The sequence below is a fragment of the Hibiscus syriacus genome, unplaced genomic scaffold (assembly GCF_006381635.1).
Source record: "Hibiscus syriacus cultivar Baekdansim isolate YM2019G1 unplaced genomic scaffold, ASM638163v2 tig00111837_pilon, whole genome shotgun sequence".
Lineage (NCBI taxonomy): Eukaryota > Viridiplantae > Streptophyta > Magnoliopsida > Malvales > Malvaceae > Hibiscus > Hibiscus syriacus.
The window spans coordinates 2,645,765-2,668,389 of NW_024063194.1; the positions used below are offsets into that span (position 1 = coordinate 2,645,765).

Consider the following 22,625-nt stretch of genomic DNA (forward strand, 5'->3'; position numbering starts at 1 on the left):
TAGTTCAATTTAGAGTTCAGTGACACATATTGTCTAACAAGAAGAGGAATATGGTGGGAATTTCTAGAAGGGACATTGAGTATTTGTTATTGTTGTTTGTAGCATTTAACCATAGGCCAATGACTTAAAAACAAGAATGGATTCATTACTAATGTTTTCCAATTTCCAATAACTCACTCTCATCTTTTCATATTTTTGAACTGTGTCTGTCCTTATATGAGTCCGAAGGTATGATTAGTCTCAATACATGAAAACTCAGCCTCGACACATCCTCAAATCCAAACTCACACGCAAGTCTGTATAACATAGGTCTTTTGACAATGTCTAAACTAAGTTTCCCTAATATCTTTTTTACTCAAATGCATTTTGATGGTTTTAGGCTATATTAAATAGGTTTAGAATTAAATGCTACTATGTTTATTTCATGTGGTTATTTTATGTAAGACTATGACTATAAAATTTACTTGTCAATCTAAAAATGCTATTCAAGCCAGAGCAATTCCACCACATATGATGAAAAAAGAGTTCTGAGGGCTGTAAGGACTGATTCTGGGAAAACCCTTGTTTTCTTGAACCTGCTGTTGAGTTGTTATATAATGTCCGATTCATTCCCCGTAAATGGAACAAGTGTTGTTGTATTTGTCCCACATGGGAGCTTGCCATTCAGGTAAATATTTAAAACTCTTGTATCATTGTTTTTGTTTTGGTCAAAACTTATTTTCTTTCCTGTAATTTCCACAGACTTCTCATCAGAGCAATATAGTAAAACCTAAATTCACTGTTATGGTGCCTACAGCTAATACTGAGTGTTCTGAGCGAGGGTTTCATTTTGTCTCTTAAGATATTATATTTCTGTTTGAGTTGAAAATCAGTTCTTGATGGAAAAGAATGTAGCTAACCTAATTTTAGTAGATATGCAGTACGGAGTTATGAAATGTAAGTTAATAAATCACTTATTTGGAAGATTCTTACAGTGAAAAGATTAAAAATTTCAAATGGCTATTTCTATGGTATAAATATTATAATTTCAAATGGTATTGAATGCTAAGCAAATTGGTTGTGTAGATTTGGTCTTTGATGTTTGAAATACTCCATACATGACTGAGCAATGAAACCTCCAAAATTTTCAGACTCATGCAGTAGCAAGGATCTTCTCAATACCACTCTCAAACCTTGGATTAGTTATTGGTGGTTCACCCAGAGGAGGAGAAGCGTAGCGAATTGTGAAGGAGTAAATTGTTAGTGGCTACTCCTGGTCGGCTTCTTGAGCATCTTCAAAATACGAAGGGATTCATTATAAAAATCTAAAGGTAACATAAACGTTTCTGAACTTCTGTAATATGTTTGTTTGTTTTTGTTTCCTTTTTTTTTTTCCTGCCTGACATTATCGTTTGTAATTTCATCTTATTTAGATTTATAATCTATTTACTTAAAATCAATTTCCTTGATTTTAATTTCTTATTACCTAGTTGATTAGCATTTTGGAACTATTATTAACTAGAATGCTTGGTAATTTGGGGAAGTCATCATACATACTACTTGTTTTTTCATATTTAGTTCATGAAAACCAAATTGTTTCTGTATATATTACCTTGTACTAGGGTTGTGGTAACTTGGGTAAAGGTACCGGAATTTACCTCAATTGATATAGATTCACCACAAATTGACTCAAATTATTGTGTTTTAGGGAATTTTTATGTATAATGATCAAACTTTGATGATTTACCTGGTAGAATTTGCAATGACATATATTTAAAGGATAATTGAATGAGCAATGATGATATTTGTTTAAAATATAAATTCACTATGCAATTGTTGAAGACGGATTTGGTAGTTATTATGATTTGGTTATTGTTAAAAGGAGAGTAATTCTCTATAAACTTATATATTTTCTCTAGGATTTGTTACATATTTATGTACAAGTTTAATCTTAACTTAGGAACTCTTAACATATATTTAAAGGATAATGAATGAGCAATTGATGATATTTGTTTAAAATATAAATTCACTATGCAATTGTTTGAAGACGGATTTTGGTAGTTATTATGATTTGGTTATTGTTAAAAGGAGAGTAATTCTCTATAAACTTATATATTTTCTCTAGGATTTGTTACATATTTATGTACAAGTTTTAATCTTAACTTAGATATTCACATAAACCTATCAAATTACATAATTTCTAATTTAGGAATCTATTTTCTGACACCTCCTCAAGTTGGGGAGTGGATGTCCTTCATCTTCAGCTTGCTTGCTAACTTCAGAAAATACTTCCGGGTATTCCCTTGGTAAGTATATTTGCAACTTGATCTCTAGTGGACACATAGAGAGTGCAAATTAGTCCACTGTCAAGTTTTTCCTTTATGAAATGTCTATCCACTTCAACATGTTTTGTCCTATCATGTTGAACTGGATTATGAGCAATATTATTTGTTGATCTATTATCATAATATAACTTCATTGGTCCTTCCCATTTGATCTAAATCATCCAAATAATATTAATTCACAAGAATTCACAAAGCCCAACTAACATTGCTCTAAACTCAACTTCTGCACTGGATCTAGCCAACACTTTTTGCTTCTCCATGTCACTAAATTTCCTCCAAGAAAGGTGCAGTATCCTGAAGTTGATCTTCTATCAACGATGGACCCCATAGTCTACATCAGTATAGGCTTCCAAAATCAAAATTTCTCCCTTTTTAAACATAATTCTCTGCCTGTTGTGCCCTTTAAATATTATAGGATTTGAGTCACTACCCTTAGGTGTGATTTTTTATGATAGTTCATAAATTGGCTCACAACTCCAACTACATAAGCAATGTTAGCTCTGGTGTGTAATAAGTAAATCAGTATTCCTGTAAGTCTCTGATATAAGCTTCTATCAACTAATACATCCTCTATTGTATCTCCGAGTTTTTTATTAACATCTATTGGCATTTCTACTGGTCTACATCATTGTTTACCAGTTTCTGCCAATAAGTCTGGGGTGTATTTTTGTTTGGGTATGAAGATCCCTTGTTGTGAATGTGCCACTTCAATATTAAGGAAGTGATGTAAGGCTATCCACGCTTCTTCAATGATGGAGAAAATGGCAGCCTTGTTGTTTCCCAATCTAGGAATGACACCAAATGCCACACTTGAATTATAAGAAATCTGCACAAAGTAATGAAAGAAATGGTTAATAATGAAATTAAGAAAGGAAATGAAATAATAAGAAATAAAGGGAAAGAATTATTATCAAAGTTAGTTGCGGAATTGATGTAGATGTATTCTTCAAATGGAAGATGAACTTGGCCTCCAATGGTGATGATAGACGGTTGCCTTGATGATGAGTGCATGATGCTTCAATGGTAATTAAATGATAATGGTAATGGTGATGGCGTAGGCATGAAGATGATGGAAAATGGAATGATGAAGATAGTATCTTAAATAAGCCAAAGAAAAAGAAAAGTTATAGAAAATTATGAACTCAAAGTATCAAAGGGAAGGAATGACACCACAAACTTAGAAAAGTTTGCTTAATCGATAAAGTTCTTAAAGACTTGCAAGAGAGAATTCTCACAAATGAGTTTTATAAATTTTAAGGCGTGTGTCTTACAAATAAATGACAAAGCCTATTTATAGGCTAGCAAAAGGGTTTGGCCGAATAGCTACATGATGTTTTGGCAAGGCTATATGACTTTTCAAGGAGTTACAATGCTTTGAATGGTTATATAGGTGTTGGTTCATGTTGCTGCCCACTTTTGATGAATCATGAGTTTCTTGTGCACATTCTCGTCCACTCTAGGTGTCTCCTCATGCTTGGCTGAATAATCTCCTTGGTGCTCCTCGTGCCTCTTCATGATTTAAGCATCTTTTGGCTGAAATAACTTCACCAATGCATGCCTCCCTTCAATGGTGACCTTCTATGGTAGCAACTTTCACAAAAGGACATGATGCTTGGATGGCACTCTTAATAAAAAGGTATGTTGCAAGGTGAGTGAGCTGATGGTGAGCTGGTCGTTGATGCTCCTTAACATGCTGGTTTTTTTGGTAGCTCATCGTGAAAAGGCATAACCTGAAAAGGAACCTATTCGCGAAAAGGCACGATTTGAGAAAAAGTGACTTTTGACAAAATTGATGTCTTCTAGCCATAGATGATGTCTATTCAAGTCCCAAGCTATATTGAAGTCTTTTTCTAGCTCAAATCTTCAGCTTTATCCAGCTATGAGCTCACTTTGCAACTGTTTGCAACGAACAACCTTTCACCATTTGTTCTTCATGATCTCCTGATTAATCCTACATAAGTTTTCTGAGCTCTTTGTCCTTAGTTAAGCTTAAGTTCAGTTCCCAAGTTGTTGTACGTTGATTCCTACAAAAGACATAAAAAGCTTATATTAAAATATAACTTAAGTACTTAATCATATAATGTAAAGATGTGGTGCATATAATACATATATTAAGTATGCTTTATTTAATGATAAATATAAGTTTATTATATGCTATAAGATAAGCTATATATATTATGAAATATAAAGCATATATTATAACATATAATATAATGTTTAAATTATAGATTAATATATATGTAATATGATGTATCTTTGTGAGTTGTAAACTAAGGAGAAGATAAATAAAAGAGATAGGGAAGACTCCCTCATGCCACCATGGTGAGGACGTTAAGAAAAGAAGAAGTAGGTTGCTCTGTATCACATCATTCCCCTTCTTTGAAGTGATTTGTCCTCAAATCGAAAGGGTCTTTTAGTAGTTCGTCCTTGTTCTTCAATCATTGCCTTCCAAACTCACTAACTTCTTCCCAATAGTTAATGACTTCTTGTACGTCCTTTGGAGGGTTTCTTTCAAAAAAATTATTTTGTACTAGGTCTTTCATTGGATAGATATGATTGCATGCCAATAGGTACCTTTCCTAAAGAACCTTCCTCAAAAGACACCTCATTTTTAAATTTCTCGCACTTAACTTGAAAAGATGAAAATGGTTCACTTACTTGGTTTCCTTTGATGAAAATACTTTCATTGTCTATGTCTCTAAGAACATCAATAGTTGTGTTGTTTGGAATCAACTCATCTCTTGGATCAAGAATTTCATCCTTTGGTAAGGTCACGTTCTTTTGTATGCCCTGCAAAACAAAAAATTGAGAAATCGTCTCCAATCTTTCTTTTTTATCAAAAGGCCTTCTTGAATCAAGCCATTTTTTAATAGGAACTTGCAATGTGTCTTTTGGTGATGGATCTTGCTTCTCCTTGACCATACATATCATGTTCTTTAAAAAAATATGTAACTCTTCATCTCCACTCCTTGAATCATCATGATGGTTTGTGAAGAGTCTTAACCATTAAAGTCTCTTTAAATGCCTGAGTTCAATGCACCAATCAATCTCACAACGACAAAAGATCTTTCCATCAACGTTTGGTACGATAATAATATATATGTGGATTAAATTCCTGCAAATTAAATCAATGTTAGAATATGAGAAATTATAAACAAAATGAATGGAAATATCAAACCAAGGTGGATGTTTAATGAGAGTTGGTTGTTGAATTCTTTTTAGGATTGGCAATGCACTTGGAATGTTAACGAGCACAATTCTTGGAACTTCAAGTGACGCTTCTTTTGGAACTTCAAATGGTATAACCTTCGAAACATCAAGAGACATGTTTTGCGGATCACAAAAAGTCACACCTATTGGTTCTTCAAAGGTCACATCTTTATTCTTAAAAAAGTCATAATTCTTGAATCATCTCCTTGAAAAGATACATCTCTTAGATTATCCTGCGAAACAATAGGAAGAATAGATGAAAGAGTAAGGTTAGTTAAAATCTATTCTTCATTCTCTTATTTATCTCCAAATTCATCATTTTCAACTTTCTCATTTTCAACTCTAACGTCTTCTTCATCCACTCTTTGATTCTTATCATTTTCAATGTTTTGTTCAATTTAAATGCATTCCTTCATTCGAACTTTCTTCCAAACGTTCTCCTTCAAGTTGCTCCTTTATTGCTTTAATGTTTCTCCTTATAAGGATTTGATCTTGAAGCACTTGGTTTGGCAATAAAGGTTCCAATGTATATTCATTCTTTCATATGAAAATGAGAACCGATTGGTGAATCCGTCATGGGTGGCTCGCTTGTCATATTGCCATGGTCGTCCAAATAGCAAATGACTCGTACTCATAGGCACCACATCGTATAGAATCTGGTCTTTGAATATTCCAATTGAGATTGGTACAATTACTTACTCCGCGACCTTTAATTCTTCTTCGTCGTTAAACCATTGCAATACATATGGGTTTGGATGCTTGGTCGTCCTGAGTCCCAGTTTGTTCACCATGTATGTGCTTGCAATGTTTCTATAACTTCCTCCATCAATAACTACAAGACACACTTTACCATTTACATGGCAACGAGTGTGAAATGTGTTTGTTCTTTTTTGTTTGTCCTCCAATGTTAGAAAAGATGTAAGATTACAAGACATTGTTAGTAAAAAATAAAGAAAATTTAAACCTTATTAGTGCGCTCACAAAGCCTCACTTGGCCACTCTAAAGAAAATTTAGATTTCACTCCACTCATACTTGTCTTTGCACTCGGGGAAATGTTTCTTGGCTTTTTTGGACCCCCCCCTTCTATTCTCACCATCTCTGTTGCGTTTTACCTCTCAATTCTCTTTTGTTGGGTCCTTTAGAGAATTAACTCAAGATCGAGCAAATTTTCTTTATTTGGTGCGCTGCTACAAGATGGTTAGTATGGAAAGGATATGTAATGGTTAAGAAAATAAATAAAAGGTAATGAATAGGTAGAAATGAAAGAAAGGGTGATGTTTGAAGTAAAGAGAAAGATAAAGATGACTTACAACCCAAGATGCAACACTTACTATCTTCCTTCACAAGAAACAATAGGATGCCTTCTTTAAGTTTGATGTTGGCAGATTGTAGTATGCTTCCTTTTGAACGTGAATTGTAACTTTTCTTCAACTTTTTCTTTGCTGGAATTTTATTTGAATTCATTCCTTCTTTCTTTTTACTTTTTTTTGTACTCCTTATTTGACGTAAGAGTCATTTCTTTTTCTTTTTTTTCTTCTTTCTTTTTGTTTTGTTGCAGCACTTGAATGCCAATCCAACAAAGCTCTGATTACCGCTTGATGTAAGGCTATCAACACTTCTTCAATGATAGAGAAGATGGCAGCCTTGTTGTTTCCCGATCTAGGAATAACACCAAATGCCACACTTGAATTATAAGAAAACTGCACAAAGTAATGAAAAAAATGATTAATAATGAAATTAAGAAATGAAATGGAATGATAAAGAAATAAATGGAAAGAATTGTTACCAAAGATGGTTACGAAAGTGATGTAGAAGTATCCTTCAAATGGAAGATGAACTTGACCTCCAATGATGATGATGGATGGCTACCTTGATGATTAGTGAACTATGCTTCAATGGTGATGAAATGATAAAGGGAATGGTGATGGTGTAGGCGTAAAGATGATGGAAAATGGAATGATGAAGATAGTATATTAAATAAGCCAAAGAAGAAGAAAAGCTATAGAAAGCTTATCCCCGTTCTCTACAAACTTACTTAAGGGGTGGTATGTTCAGACTTGAACGCTCTAGTTATGGAAACTAGGAACTCAAAGTATCAAAGGGAAGAAATGACACCACAAACTTAGAAAATTTTGCTTAATTGATAAAGTTCTTAAAGAACTTGCAAGAGAGAATTCTCACAAATGAGCTTTATAAATTTTAAGGTGTGTTTTACAAATAAAATGACAGCCTATTTATAGGCTAGCAAAAGGGTTTGGTCAAATAGTTACATGGTGTTTCGCCAAGGCTAGATAACTTTTCAAGGAGTTACAATGCTTTGAATGGTTACATAGGTGTTGGTTCATGTTGCCGCCCACTTTTGATGAATCATGAGTTGCTTGATCACATTGTTGTCCACTCTAGGTGTCTCCTCATGCTTGGCCGAATAGTCTCCTTGGTGTTCCTCGTGCCTCTTCATGATTTAAGCATCTTTTGGCTGAAATAACTTCACCAATGCACGCCTCCCTTCAATGGTGACCTTCTATGGTAGCAACTTTCACGAAATGACATGATGCTTGGATGGCACCTCTTCATGAAAAGGTATGTTGCAAGGTGAGTGAGCTGATGGTGAGTTGGTCGTTGATGCTTTTTAACGTGTTGGTTCATTTAGTAGCTCATCATGAAAAGGAATGACCCGAAAAGGCACCTATTCGCAAAAAGGCACGATTTGAGAAAAAATGACTTTTGACAAAATTTATGTCCTCTAGCCATAGATGATGTTATTCAAGTACGAAGCTAAATTGAAGTCTTTTTCTAGCTCAAAAATCTTCAGCTTAATCCAGCTATGAGCTCACTTGGCAACGGTTGGCAGAGAACAACTTTTCACCATTTGTTCTTCATGATCGCCTGAGTAATCCTATGTAAGTTTCCTAGCTCCTAGTCCTTAGTTAAGCTTAAATCCAGTTCCCAAGTTGTTGTACGTTGATTCCTACAAAAGACATAAAAAGCTATATTAAAATATAACTTAAGTATTTAATCATATAATGTAAAGATGTGGTACATATAATATATATTAAGTATGCTTTATTTAATGATGAATATAAGTTTATATATGCTATAAGATAAGTTGTATATATTATGAAATATAAAACATATATTATAACATATAGTATAATGTTTAAAGTATAGAATAATATATATGTAAAATGATGTAGCTTTGTGAGTTGTAAACTAAGGAAAAGATAAATAAAAGAGATAGAGAAGACTTCATCATGCCACCATGGTGAGGATGTTAAGAAAAGAAGAAGTAGGTTGGTCTGTATCACATCAGGAAGTATTTTAGTCTTCCAATATCTTTGATTTCAAATTCCTTCACCAAAGACTTCTTTAAGTTAAGTTATCAATTACTTTCAAATCATCCCATATAACTATGATATCATCTACATAAACCAATAAAGTAGTAACTCCCCCTAATGAAGAATGTTTCACAAAGAAAGTATGATCACCTTGACTTTGTTTGTAGCCCATTCTTAGCATCACTTTGGTAAATCTTCCAAACCAACCCTCGGGGATTGCTTTAGCCTGTACAAAGCCTTCTTTAATTTGCAGACTTCCTCCTTAAGATCCCATGTAAAAACGAATTCAATGACATACTGTTGTAATTTTCATCCTTGATTGGTAGCTAATGATAATAAAATTCTCGCAATGTTCATCTTTGCAACATGAGCAAATGTCTTAAGGTAGTCTATCCCATAAGTTTGAGAGTACCCTTTAGCCACTAATCTTGCTTTATTCCTCTCTAAAGAACCGTCTGATTTGTACTTTACAGTAAACACCCATCTATACCCCATTGTTTTCTTCCCTTATGGCAGTTCCACCAAGTCCCATGTTTTGTTCTTCTCAAGTGCTTTCATCTCATCTTGCATGGAATTCTTCCAATTCTCATTTTCTAATGCCTTGGACACATTTTTAGGAATGGAAATGATATTCAGGCTAGTAAGGAAGGCCTTTTGGTTGTGAGATAAGTTCTTATATGATATATATAGGTAAAGAGAGTTTTTGTGTGGTGCAAGTTCTCTTTCCTTTTCTAATTGCAATAGGAAAATTAAAATCCCTATGATTAGAAACATAATCAGATTTTTCAGTGGTATTTTGGATCAGAGATAGATTCGATAGTTACCTCGATTTGTATAAGAGGGGAAGGGGATAATTGAACCTACACTGTGCCTTCTTCCTCGAATAGACCAGTAGATGACGAGTAGTGTCCTGAATATTTTGCTGAGGGGTGGTAGGCTGGTAAAAAACAAGCTATTGGACAGGCTGGTAGACAAAAATAAGATGATGGACTGGTGTAGGAAAGTCAATGAGAGGCTGAAGTAGGAAATAGTCATTGTCCTTATCTTCCCTAAATGAAATCTCCCCCTGAAGAAAAGGTCGAGTAAAATAGATTTCCTTTTATGAAAACGTAACATCAACATAAACAAAGTGTACCCTTGTAGGTGGATGATAGCACTTGTACCACTTTTGAGTGGAAGAGTAACCAACAAAGATACATTTTAATTTCATTGGACTCAAGCTTGCCCCTATTCTGAGAGTGTATATGAAAAAATGTATCACATCCAAATATTTTAGGTTTAAGGTTAAGTTAGGGACTGAAATTTGGGAAGAAATTAGTTAGGATTTGAATAGGACTTTGAGATTCAAGGAATTCAGTGGGTATTCTGTTTATCATATAGGTGGCAGTTAACACAGCTTCCCCCCAATAATGTTTAGGGATATTTTTTTGAAACAAAAGGGCTTTTGTTATGGCAAGAATATGACCATTCTTTCTTTTTGCAACACCGTTCTGTTGAGGGGTATTCACATAAGAAGACTCATGTATGATGTCTTTCTCTTTAAAATAAGGTGATAGAACTTGGTTGAAATAGTCTTTAGCATTGTCTGATCGAAACCTTTTTATGTTTTCCCCAAACTGAATCTTAATCATGGTATAAAAGGTTTTAAAGGTAGAGCTTACATCAGATTTCTATTTTAGAAGAAATATCCATGACACTTGTGTACAATCATATATGAATGAGACAAATCATCGGGCCCCAATTATATTTAGAATAGTGGATGGCCCCTAAACATCACTATGAATAAGGGTAAAAGGATTGGAGGCTTTTTATTACTTGCTGGAAAAGAGGTGCATTTATGTTTTGCAAGTTCAAACATGTCACAATAAAGTTTTTCAATATTTAAGGATTTGTACAAAGAGGGAAACATAAAGCTTGCAGCCGATTACCATCTCTCAAAAAAATAAAAAATAAAAAGGTAATATTCTTTAGTTGTAGCGTGAGTTTGCAAAAGGTAAAAGCAATCCTTAGATTTTAGAAGCTAGCGCCATTGCCTGGGTTATCTGCTACCATTGCGCCGCCGCTGATTTGTATGATCATATGTCGTCACTTGAGGTATCACCGTTGGGATCGAATGCTACCACCGTTTATCATTGTCTCTCTAATTTTTCTTTGTGCCATCATTTTTGAATGGTAAGGACATGCTTATCTCTTCCGACCCTTTATCGACTGGTAGTTAGAGTTATGAAATCTTCAAGGTCCAATTCCTTCAATGGTTTTCGAATGCTAAAGGAAAATATATTATTATTTTAAATATTAATAAGTAAGATATGGGTTAACCTACGGAAAATTTAAAATTTATTTTATTGGGGTCTTGAATTTATGTGATTTCTTAAGAAAGTATAATAATTACTTTCGTTCCTTTTAATAATGATATATGTGTATAAGATGAGGTTTAAAGAATTGTGAATTCTTAGGAGATTCATTCTTTCGAAAATAGTAAGGAAAAGAAATGGAAACATGCGGCAGGCTATAGTGGAAATAAAAATAGGATAATATTAATATTGTTAGTCATATTAGGTTATATGTTTGTAAGCTTTAGACATATGTACTGCTTGAGTTTCTCCATTTGTGTTTGGTTCCTTAAAAACCCTGCAACCCTGCTCTCATTTTATCCTCTTTTTTTTTTAATTGTAATATACATTTATTTTGGTGTAATAGAATTTGGAGGATGCTATATTTTGTAAGAATATTGAAGTGAATAAGCTTTTGGAGAAACACGGAGTTAATTCTTTGGTGAGTTATTGCATTATTCATCTGAATATTTTTTCCATTAATGATACTTCTTGAAACCATTTGTCGAGGGTCTTATGACCATTGTCCACTCTATTATTGGTTAGTACTTGAGCTGTTATGGTACTTCTTTTTGCAACCATTTGTGTATTATTGGTTGATGTTTCTATTATATTAATTCAGCTACACAAAATATTGTTGATGGACCATCAACGAAGGACAAGAGAGTCGGTAGAGCTTCTTCCTTCAATATCATTCCTAGCAGCGTTGGAACTGCTAGGGTATATGTTATATTAATTTTTAGATTTTCATATATTTGATTTGACTAACATGAAGCAAGTGCATTGAAGTTCAAATTAGAATGTAATTTGTTTGAACACAATTTGTTAATGGAGAGCCAATTTATTTCCCTTAAGTATCCTCATCACATTTGATTATAAATATGTGGATTGTCAGAATCATGACTTGCTTAGATAGGCATTTTCTAATTTTTTTTAAATTCTTATAATAAGGTGGGAAAAAGGTCTATGACTTGAAGATGGAACATTGTTATATTGCAACTGATTATGCCTTAAAAGCTCAATTATTTCAGATGTTGACTTGCGTTTTCTTCTTCTATTGTTTTCTTTGCAAGTGTTGAATGGTCAAATTCTGTAACAAAAAGGTGCCAAGGAAGCGGAAATAAAACTAGGTGTTGGCTGCTCCCATGGGTTCCACCACCAATCAAAGGACCTCGTTCAGAAGAAGAGATAGAAAGAAAAGCTGCTAAGGGAAAGGCAAGGAAGAAGATAACAAAAAACAATCATGGGTTATTTGTAAGAAATGTCATTATTGTAATATCTATGAAGTTTTGTATTTTATTGTACTTTATTGTAAATTCCAAAAACAATTTGCATTTTATTGTAAATTCCAAAAAGTTTTGTCCTTTATTGTAAATTACAATTAGTTTTGTTTTTTATTGTAAATTTCAAAAAGTTTTGTCCTTTATTGTAAATTTCAAAAAGTTTTACCTTTTATTGTAATTTCATATTTTTTATAAACTTATAAAGAAATTAAGACGATATATTTTTCGTCATTAATACAAAAAATATTATATTATTAATGACGATATAAATAATTAGTGACAAATTTTTATATTATTTGATAACGTAATTAATTGTTTCTAAATACAAATTATAATGTGACCTTATGCATTAACATCACAATATGTTTAGCAATACGTGACTAAAACAACCACATCATCACATTTCACATTTAGTGATACAACTAGTGTGACGTTCGTTGTGACGTCAACTTTTGCATGACAAAATACAAATATGATGTAAATATAAGTTTCGATGATAATATTTTAGATGTCGCAAATAAACAAATTTGTTGTAGTGATTCTATTCTACTCTCGAACAAGCTTAAATCAGATTTAGACTTGTAGTTATACATCATGTAATTTTTTTCCTGAGAAATTTTCCATCTGTAGTGTCTCACGATTGATGACGCCAACAGCTTTTTGGGAGGAAGAAATGAAACAAATTATCAGGTATCTTCCTAAGGTGAGTCTCTTAACCCTTTATATTGTAGATTATAGTTACATGAGAAATTTTATAAGTTTGAATTATTCCAATTAATTCATCTTTATGATTTCTGAAAATGAAATGGATGGAAACCAAAATAGTGGTGGTAATAGTTTTATTCGAGGATATTGCTTTTGAATGTTGAAAAATACTTTTTGCAGTAGTACATGACTGGGGTTAAGAAGCGTAGCTTTCTGAAGAGCTAGTTCCAGTCGCTCAACTTTTCTTAAAAATTGTGAAGGATAACTAAATTAAATAGTTTAATGGTATTTAATAATTGAACGGAAGGTGTAATTAATGTAATGTTCTTTAGTAGTTGAATGGGAGGGGTTTGAACTATAGAATGTATATTGCAATTTGCAGAAGTCAGAAATGTAATGTATATCTAGGAGTAACAGCCTTTGCTCTTTTGAATAATATTATTAAGCTCAGTAGCATACATATTTTTGGTTGTAATTACAACCAGTAATAAATTATTCCAAAAATGTTAGCAAGCTCGCTAACTCTGGTGCATTTCTCTACGTGACAAATGATGCTAGTAGATTGCTGATTATGACATGCTTTAGACCGATATCGATGTCCCTCCTACTTGAACTGCAGTATCTTGGTTTCTCCCTCCAGACTCCTGTAGAAATCAACGAGTCTTAGATTTGGCATCTCTTAAGGTGTTTAAAGCTTACTAAATTCCCTTTTGATGATCAGGAAAACAGGCAGACAACTTTATTTTCAGCTACCCAGACTAAGAAGGTTTGTTCTTCAATCTTGGTTTTTTCTACCATTTTATCTTACTATTTATTGATAAGCACATTTATGCTAGCTTTATTCAGAAAGTTGTTTAACAAGCTTATTTTTTCTTACGTTGAAAAGTCACAATTGTCTTCTCTTTTTGGAGTGAAATTCTGGGTATTTTTTATTGACCATTTGACGTTTCCCTGAATTTTGTAGGTTGAGGACCTTGCTCGTTTGTCATTTCAGACAACTCTTATTTATATTGATGTAGATGATGGGAGAAAGAAGGTAGGCGCAGTCTGAATTAATCTATAGATACACTTTCAAATGCACTAACTGCCTATCATTTGACTTACCAAGAAAATTTTGTGATTATTATTGTATTAAAATCTATAATTATGGGCACATATTTATAATATATTGTTATCATAAAATATGACATAAATTAAGTGATCAATTATGGTATAAAATCATAAGATATTAGAAGTGTCTTGGAAATAAAATTATAGATACTATTAAAGTTGTATTTATAATTCTATGAGGGGCAGAGTTATAAATATAGACAATAACTGATTTTTAAATCAGCTATATAAAAGTGTTATGGTTCCCAAGAAATAGACAATCTTGTATTTACTCTTATTCTCGTTAGAGAATTTATACTTAAATAAACTTTATCTTCTTGGAAGATAACAACCAAAGAAACATTAAAGGATATCAACCTATCAATTAATTTAGTATCATTTATTTAGCGATTTAAAATGTCAATTATGGACACTGGAGGAATCAACAATTGGAATGTCGATAAAAGAACAGTAGACACTCAAAATTAAGGTAAATCATGTTTTGGTTTAGTAAGATAAATTAATGATTAAACAAATTCTTGAGGAATATATAATCAAATATTAAATTATTTTTTTTAATTTCTAATAACATCATTTAGACAACCTTATTTACTTCGGAAACCATGATGTGATTAGAAATTTCAGTATTGATTTTTTACTATTATAGATTATAGAATATATATCACATTGATATATTAGATTCAGTTTGATAAAAAAAATTATTCGTTTTGTCTAGTAATTTATGAAGTTCTGAATTAAATGTGTGCTTAAGAATTCTTCAGAAACAATCAAAGACTTAAGTTTTCGATTTCTGGTAATACTTTTTATGCAACCTTCTTCTGGGTTTTTTCAGATATTGTATTGCAATAAAAAATTTCAGTTTTGACCTTTGATTGTTATAGAAAGATTAAATTTGAATACTGATATTTATTTTGAGATGACTTAATTAAAACATTAAGTCATTAAAGTGGCCTCAATTATGGAAAATATATTATATGTTATGTACATGTAACTTAAGTTATGTTAGTATTGATCGACCCAAAGGAAGATTAATAATTGACATAATTGCATGTACAACTTTGGTAATAAGCATGTGATAGTTATTCGGTTTGATGTGTGAGTAATAAATCGACCCAAAGGAAGATTTTTTGCTTAACGTGTTCTTATTATCAGTGTTTGGTTATCGCATCAGATATCACTTAAGGTGAATATTATGTCTCAAGATGAAATATTAATGGAGTATTTGATATATTGAGATAAGGTTTAAGTGTAATCAAATTTATTATTATTTTAGATATCTTTTAATTTAATTAAAAGATAAATTAAGAGAAATTGATTGGTTGACTATATTTCTATGATTTTATTTATATTGTTAATGCAATATATGTATATTTCAATTAGATTTTTTCAGTTTTGATTATTGATTAATATAATTTGAAACAAATTAATTCATATTATGGCTATGTATGATATTTTAATATATTAGCTGGAGGAAATGCCGTCAAAGTGACCTCTTTTATGTAGACTAATTTATTCGAAATATCAAGATGATTATGTGCATTTTGTGATTCATGCGTTCATTAATTAGCCCAATGAAGGTCTACACCAAGGCTATTATGTTGTGCATAGTTCCAAAAGATTTATCCTTTTGTATTCATTTTTGAAGAGGAACCTGTCGAAGAAAGTGATGGTCTTTTTTCTCTTCATTCAACTCAGTCACGTTTCATGCTGAACTTCTTAGATATATTTGCCTTGATATCCATGGAAAGCAGAAACAGCAAAAGCGAACCACTGTCTTCTTTGACTTCTGCAAAGCAGAAAAGGGCATTTTGCTTTGCACTCATGTTGCTGCTCATGGACTTGATATTCCTGCTGTGGTATGTTCCTAGTTTTAATTGGGTTGCCTACGGTATTTGGTATTTGTGACTTGTTTTTATATTTTCTGTTTCTTGTTGGAACAACTATACTAAAAATAATGTTAGTGTAGTTATGGTTTTAAGCTTAACTGACTACCCGTTAGGTATTTCTCCCCTCTTTAATAAAAATTCTGGATATGGTTGTGTTACTTGTGTATAGGTTAATGTTGAGTACTTCAATCAATTTAAACTTAAACAAGTCGGCTAAAGATGCGTATCGATCCTACATTCTAGCATACAATTCACACTCGATGAAAGATATATTTAATGTGCATCGCCTAGATCTGCAGGTACAACCTTTCTTCCAGCCTACTAATTTGCATATGTTCGGGAATGTGTTAGAATCTTAGCAAATTTGTATCTGGAAATAGAATACGGAAAAGATATAGAATATTCTACATAAACTATGCGTATTTAGCTGACCTTTATGAAACTGGAAATTGTGTTTTCGAGCAGGCTGTTGCTGCATCCTTGTGTTTTTCATGCCCTCCGAAGGTTAATCTGAACATAGGCAGCAATGTATCCAAGTTTAGAAAGAAAACACGTAAACTTGAAGGAGCACGGAGCAATTTCAGCGAAATCAATCCGTACGGGAGGCAGATAAGTGAGGAGGATAAACGCCAATTTTTAAGGTGTTAATGAATGGGTCTGCTACAATTTATTCTTGGTTTGAGGTTGAATTTAAGTTTTAATTAAAGAAACAAGAATATGGTTATTAGACATGTTTTTTGCTCGAGTTCAGTCATTGGTTTGATTTTACAAGCTTTTCCCTGAACTGGGAATCCATCTCAGGCAGGAGAAAACACTGAATCTAATGATATTAGTACAGATCTATATCATCAAAGGACATACAACTTTAGTAAAGCTCAATCTAATCCAGAATCAGAGGGATTGAAATCAAAATAAATCATTAGTTAATTTAATGTTGTACAATAAAATTTAAATAAAAGAAAATGATAACTTGCATCATATGTATATATATATAAATAAACACATATCCCACCATGTCTACAGGTAAACAAAAGAAAAGATGGGATTGGATTGGATGAATTTTGCTTAACATCCAAGCTTTGTTGCTCCCATGATCTACCAGATGGCTCCACATTCATTTTACAACCCTTAACTTCCGGATCTAAAACAGATCTCCCCATTATCTATATATAAAATCTAGGATAAACTACATGTTTACTTCCCCAACTATTATTTTTGTTCTGTTTCGGTCACCAACTATTTGTTTTACAAAATCATATCTAATATTTAGTTGTGTTTTCATTTTGGTCACCTACTGTTAAAAAATTAACGGTATTATTGACTTATCACCATAAGGTAATGTCAAATCACCATTAAAAATAAAAATAAAAAAGCCACACCAACAAATCTATAAATTTTTTAATAATGAGATACAAAAATGAAATTAAAACGTAATATTAAACCTAATTTAAATATATATATATATATATATATATGAACAAAACCGAACACAAGTCGGTGGTAGTACCCTATCTATATCTAGAATACAAACTGCTGTGCACGTAATTCATATACATAAAATGGTCAAATTTGAGATTCAGTCCCTCTATTATTATCTAATTAGAAATTTAATATTTGTATATCCTCTATTCTATAGATGTCATCAATTAATTTCAAAAATTAACACCGTTGATTGTTTCAATTGAAATATCGAAGTGGATTTTTCAACGTGTTATGTCGACGTAGAGTTTTTTTCTCTCTTAAAAACACCTCTTTAAAAACTAAATTAACCGAGCTAATGACATTAATATCAATAAAAATAAAATCAAATAGGTTTAATATAAAAATAATTGTCCAACGTATAACATTTTTCTATTTAGGTGTTTAAATCATTTTTCTACCAATTCAGATGTGTTACGCTATAAACGTTATCAGTTTAAGTGTTCCGACTACAACAACCGTTAAATGTTTTGTTAAATGACACGTGTAACATGTATATACTTTTGATTTCTTAATGAAAAACTTAAAATTATAAAAAAAAAAAAGAATAGAAACCTAAAAAAATTTCTTAATTTTTTAAAAAATTCCAAAATTTTGAAAATTCTAATTTTAATCTCTAAACTCACGTCGGTCGCCGTCATTTGCCGTCGTCATTACTATCGAACAAACTTACTCCTAACCGTGTCTCCATCCAACGAACAACCATCGATGAACGCACCAATGACCAGTCATCGTTCTCCCTTAATTTCTAAACTTAATCCCTAAAATCTCAATTATTAAAATCCAAAATATTCCTTAAATCCCTTTGGTCAACTGTTTGAGCAGTGGTAGTCAATTGACCGTTTAGACAATGGCAGGTTGCTGATCGTTTGGTTTTCTTCAAGTAAACTGGTGCCATGCTAGGGGAGTGGGGAGAGAAGGAAGACACGGGGGTTGAGAGAGAAATGGGACCTAAGGACAGCTAAAATTAAAAAAAATGATTTTTTTAGTTTTTTAGTTTTAAATATTAAATTTTAAATTTTATAAATAAGATATGTGTCAATTAGCAGAGTTTTTTAAACGATCGTTACGATCAAAACACTTAAAATAGTAAGGTTTATAATGTTAAGACACCTAGATTGATTGGTTGAAAAAGTTGAAGTACCTAAATGAAAAATATATAATTTAGATATTGATTTTTATATTAAACCAATTAAATATATAAGGACTAAATCTAAAATTCAAAAGACCAAATCCCGGATAATTGAGATTCAATCTTCCTAAAATTCATTTTTAAAATCAAAAGTCCAGGATCCATGTGATTTTGGAGTTGTGTGCAGATCATTTGTGCAACTATTTTACTTCTTTTTCTCGGGGGTAAACTACATATTTAGTATACCAATTATGAATTTTATTATGTTTGGGTCATACAATTACTTTTTGTTCCACAATCATACCTAATGCTACTTTTAAATCTTATTTTGATTATCTACCGTTACAAAAATTACAATGAGTCACATGTGTCATTATAAGATAATATCATGTCACCTTTGAAAATTTTCAAAAAATATCATGTCAACAATTCTATTCATTTTTAACAAATGGTTATCGAAATGAAATAAAAACTTAAAGTTATGTATGATTTTGAAAAAGATATTAGTTAGGTGATCAAAGAGTAATAAAAAGTATACTTTAGGTACTAAAAGTTTAGTTTACCTTTTTCTCTATCATGTCTAAGCTATAAGCAGCAAAATAATGGTCTTCCCTTCTTCATTGATTCCAAGGATACAAATGCTAAATCTGCTTTGTTTCAACTCTCCACATCATTTAAGTTGTAGAACAGAATATCAATCATGAACCCAGCAATGTTATTGCAACAATGGTGGCAACAGTTCGATCCTGTCATCTTCTTTACTTTTCTCTTAGCCATTCTTTATCTCTTCAAGTTTTCAAGATCCTGGAAGCTCAATCTCCCGCCATCTCCACCGAAGCTACCCATCATTGGAAACATTCACCAAGTTGGGAAATTGTCCCACCGATCTTTCCGAGCCTTGTCCGAGAAATACGGCCCTTTGATGCTTTTACACATGGGGCAATCTCCAACACTCGTTGTTTTTCATCGGCTGAATTAGGCAGGAAGATCATGGTTGAGCACGATGTGTTCGTAGAAAGGCCTCAGATAAGAGTTACCCATACTCTCTTCTGTGGCTGCACCGATATTGCGTTCTCTAGTTACGGTGATTACTGGAGGCAAGCCAAGACAATATGTGTTGTTGAACTTCTAACCCAAAGGAGGGTCAAAATGTTTCAGCTCGTCAGAGAAGAAGAGGTTTCGAGAATGATTGAGAACATAACACAATGTTGTCACAATGGGTCTGAAATTGCTGCTTGTGAAATGTTTAAAACCATTGCCAACAACATCAGCAGCAGATCTGTTCTTGGTCGAGTATAAGAAAGAGAAAATGGGAATAAAGGGTTTGGGGAGTTATCAAGGAAGGCAATGGATCTTATAGTATCCTTTTGCTTTGAAGATATCTTTCCATATTTGGGATGGGTTGATGGTCTTACAGGCTTGACTTCAGAACTTGAAAGAGTTTCCAATGAATTGCATGCTTTTCTTGATCAAGTAATTGAAGATCGCCTGGCTATGATGAATGATGGAGATGATTATACATCGGATAACAAAAGTTTCGTTGACATTCTTCTTCAGCTTCAGCTGGATGGCAAGCTCGACATCAGTCTAACTCAAGATAACCTCAGGGCTATCCTACTGGTATACTTCTCTTTTCATCCCCTTTCTCCCGGGTAATTCTATTGTTCTGAAGCCTATTTTTAACGTGATTTTTAACATAAAATGTTATCCTGTTTAACTTAAAAGGTTATATAAATTTATAACATTATTTTGCTGAAATGAAAAAATATATTATGGGTTTAAGGGTTATAACCGAAAATGTTACGAGGAATATAACATTTTCGGTTTTGGCCTAAAATATTGTTTTATCCAACCTAAAAAGTCCTGTTCTTGATAAAAAAAATTGGTTGCAATTGATTTCTTCCGTTTTTAGTCTATTAACAAGTTGTATTTTGTAATTTTCGTTTTATCTCTCACACGCATAAATCCAGACTTATGTTGTTCCAAAACTTATTTTACTCGAAATATCCTTTTCGATGTTCATGTCAGATGAATATTTGGATATGAATTGCTAAAAGAAAAACAAAACTTTTAAAAAATGAACATTAACTATCATCCTATTACACGACATGTCTATTGGCGGAACCGATAATATAGCTGCATCACTGGAATGGGCAATGGCAGAACTTATGAGAAACCGCAACATAATGAGGAAAGCTCAAGAAGAGGTAAGAACAGTGGTGGGTAGAAAACCAAGTGTCAGTGGGATTGATGTCGATGAAATGCGCTACTTGAAATGTGTTGTGAAAGAGACTCTGAGACTCCATGCTCCTGTTATGGTCGCAAGACAAAATCCCACAGCTACTAAATTGGCAGGTTACGATATTCCTGCTAAAACAATAGTATTGGTGAATACATGGGCAATTCAGAGGGATCCCGAGCTGTGGGACAAGGCTGAAGAGTTCATCCCAGACAGGTTTTTGAACAGTTCAGTTGAATTCAAGGGCCAACACATTCAGTTTACGCCGTTTGGTGCCGGGAGAAGAGGTTGTCCTGGGATCATGCTTGCAGTTGCAGAAGCTGAATATGTTTTGGCCAATCTTTTGTACTGGTTCGATTGGGAGTTGCCTGATTCGAAAAGGTGTGAAGATTTAGACATGAGTGATTATTACGCTCTCGTCATTCGCAAGAAGGTACCCCTTCGTCTTGTACTGGTACTGCATTCTTTTTCATAGACCTGCAAACCATTTGTTTGCTCTTCGTGCTGTTATTCATATGCATGCTGCTGAAGTTCATGAAAAACTTGTTACCATTTGTTGAAGAGTGAAAAACAACTAAAGTCCCTCTGTAATGCTATGAGTTTGTTTGTAAGACGATTCAACGCAATGTTACGGTCGTCGTGTTCTGGTTTCGGTCTTTTCCTTTAAGATCACCTTGACTTAATGCAAGAAACAAGTAGCGATTCTGCTCATTCTTATTCAGGTTGAGGTTTACATTCCACAATGTTTTCCCCCCTTCTATGGTATGTAGGAGGCTGCAGTGCGGATATTGGGATTGTAGATGCTGAGATTTAAATACAAATTTGTTAATAGCATGGAAAAAGAAACCAAACTTGTTAGTTGTCACCATAATTAAAGGTGATTACATGAATTATATGGGTTAAATTCATAAAAATTTCATATCATTTAAACGCATGAGAAACTTAAACTAAGAGTATGTTTGTTTTCCTGTAATTGATTTTTCGGAAAACGTTTTTCTTATGTTTTTCAGTGTTTGGTTGGTAGAAAACAAATAATCAATGTAATTCATTTTCCCAGTCAATAAAATTTTCTTTATGTTTTTTTTGAAAAATGACTTGTAGTCTGATTTTCATAAATTTTTTCGAACTTTTTATTTCAAAGCATAAATACTCAAGATAATATTATTTTATATATTTAATAATAATATATTATTTTAGTATCATTTTAATAGAAACATTAATTATTAAATTATATTTATTGATAATTTAATAATATAATATGATACATTTTAATGTTATAATAGTATATAAATTTATATTATTATAGTATATAATGTTATATTTTATTTTTAATAATATATAATAAATTATTGATAATTTCATATTATTTATTAATTTCATAAAAATAATATTATTAATTGTTGAACATTTAAATTATATTTATTATTAATTTTTAAAATATAATATAATAATTTTATTTTAATTTATAATTTTTAATGTTATAATAATATTATTATTATTTTATGAAGTAATTAATAATATATTAAAATATAATAATCATAATATTTTTATTTATAAAATTGCAGACATAATATTTTAATAATAATAT

General features: G+C 32.2%; 2 pseudogenes; both read left to right on the forward strand.

The window, feature by feature from the left end:
* Positions 1-447: 447 nt before the first annotated feature.
* Positions 448-16,169, forward strand: LOC120171926 (annotated as a pseudogene).
* A 3,273-nt stretch (positions 16,170-19,442) lies between these two features.
* Positions 19,443-21,676, forward strand: LOC120171877 (annotated as a pseudogene).
* The last annotated feature ends 949 nt before the right edge of the window (positions 21,677-22,625 follow it).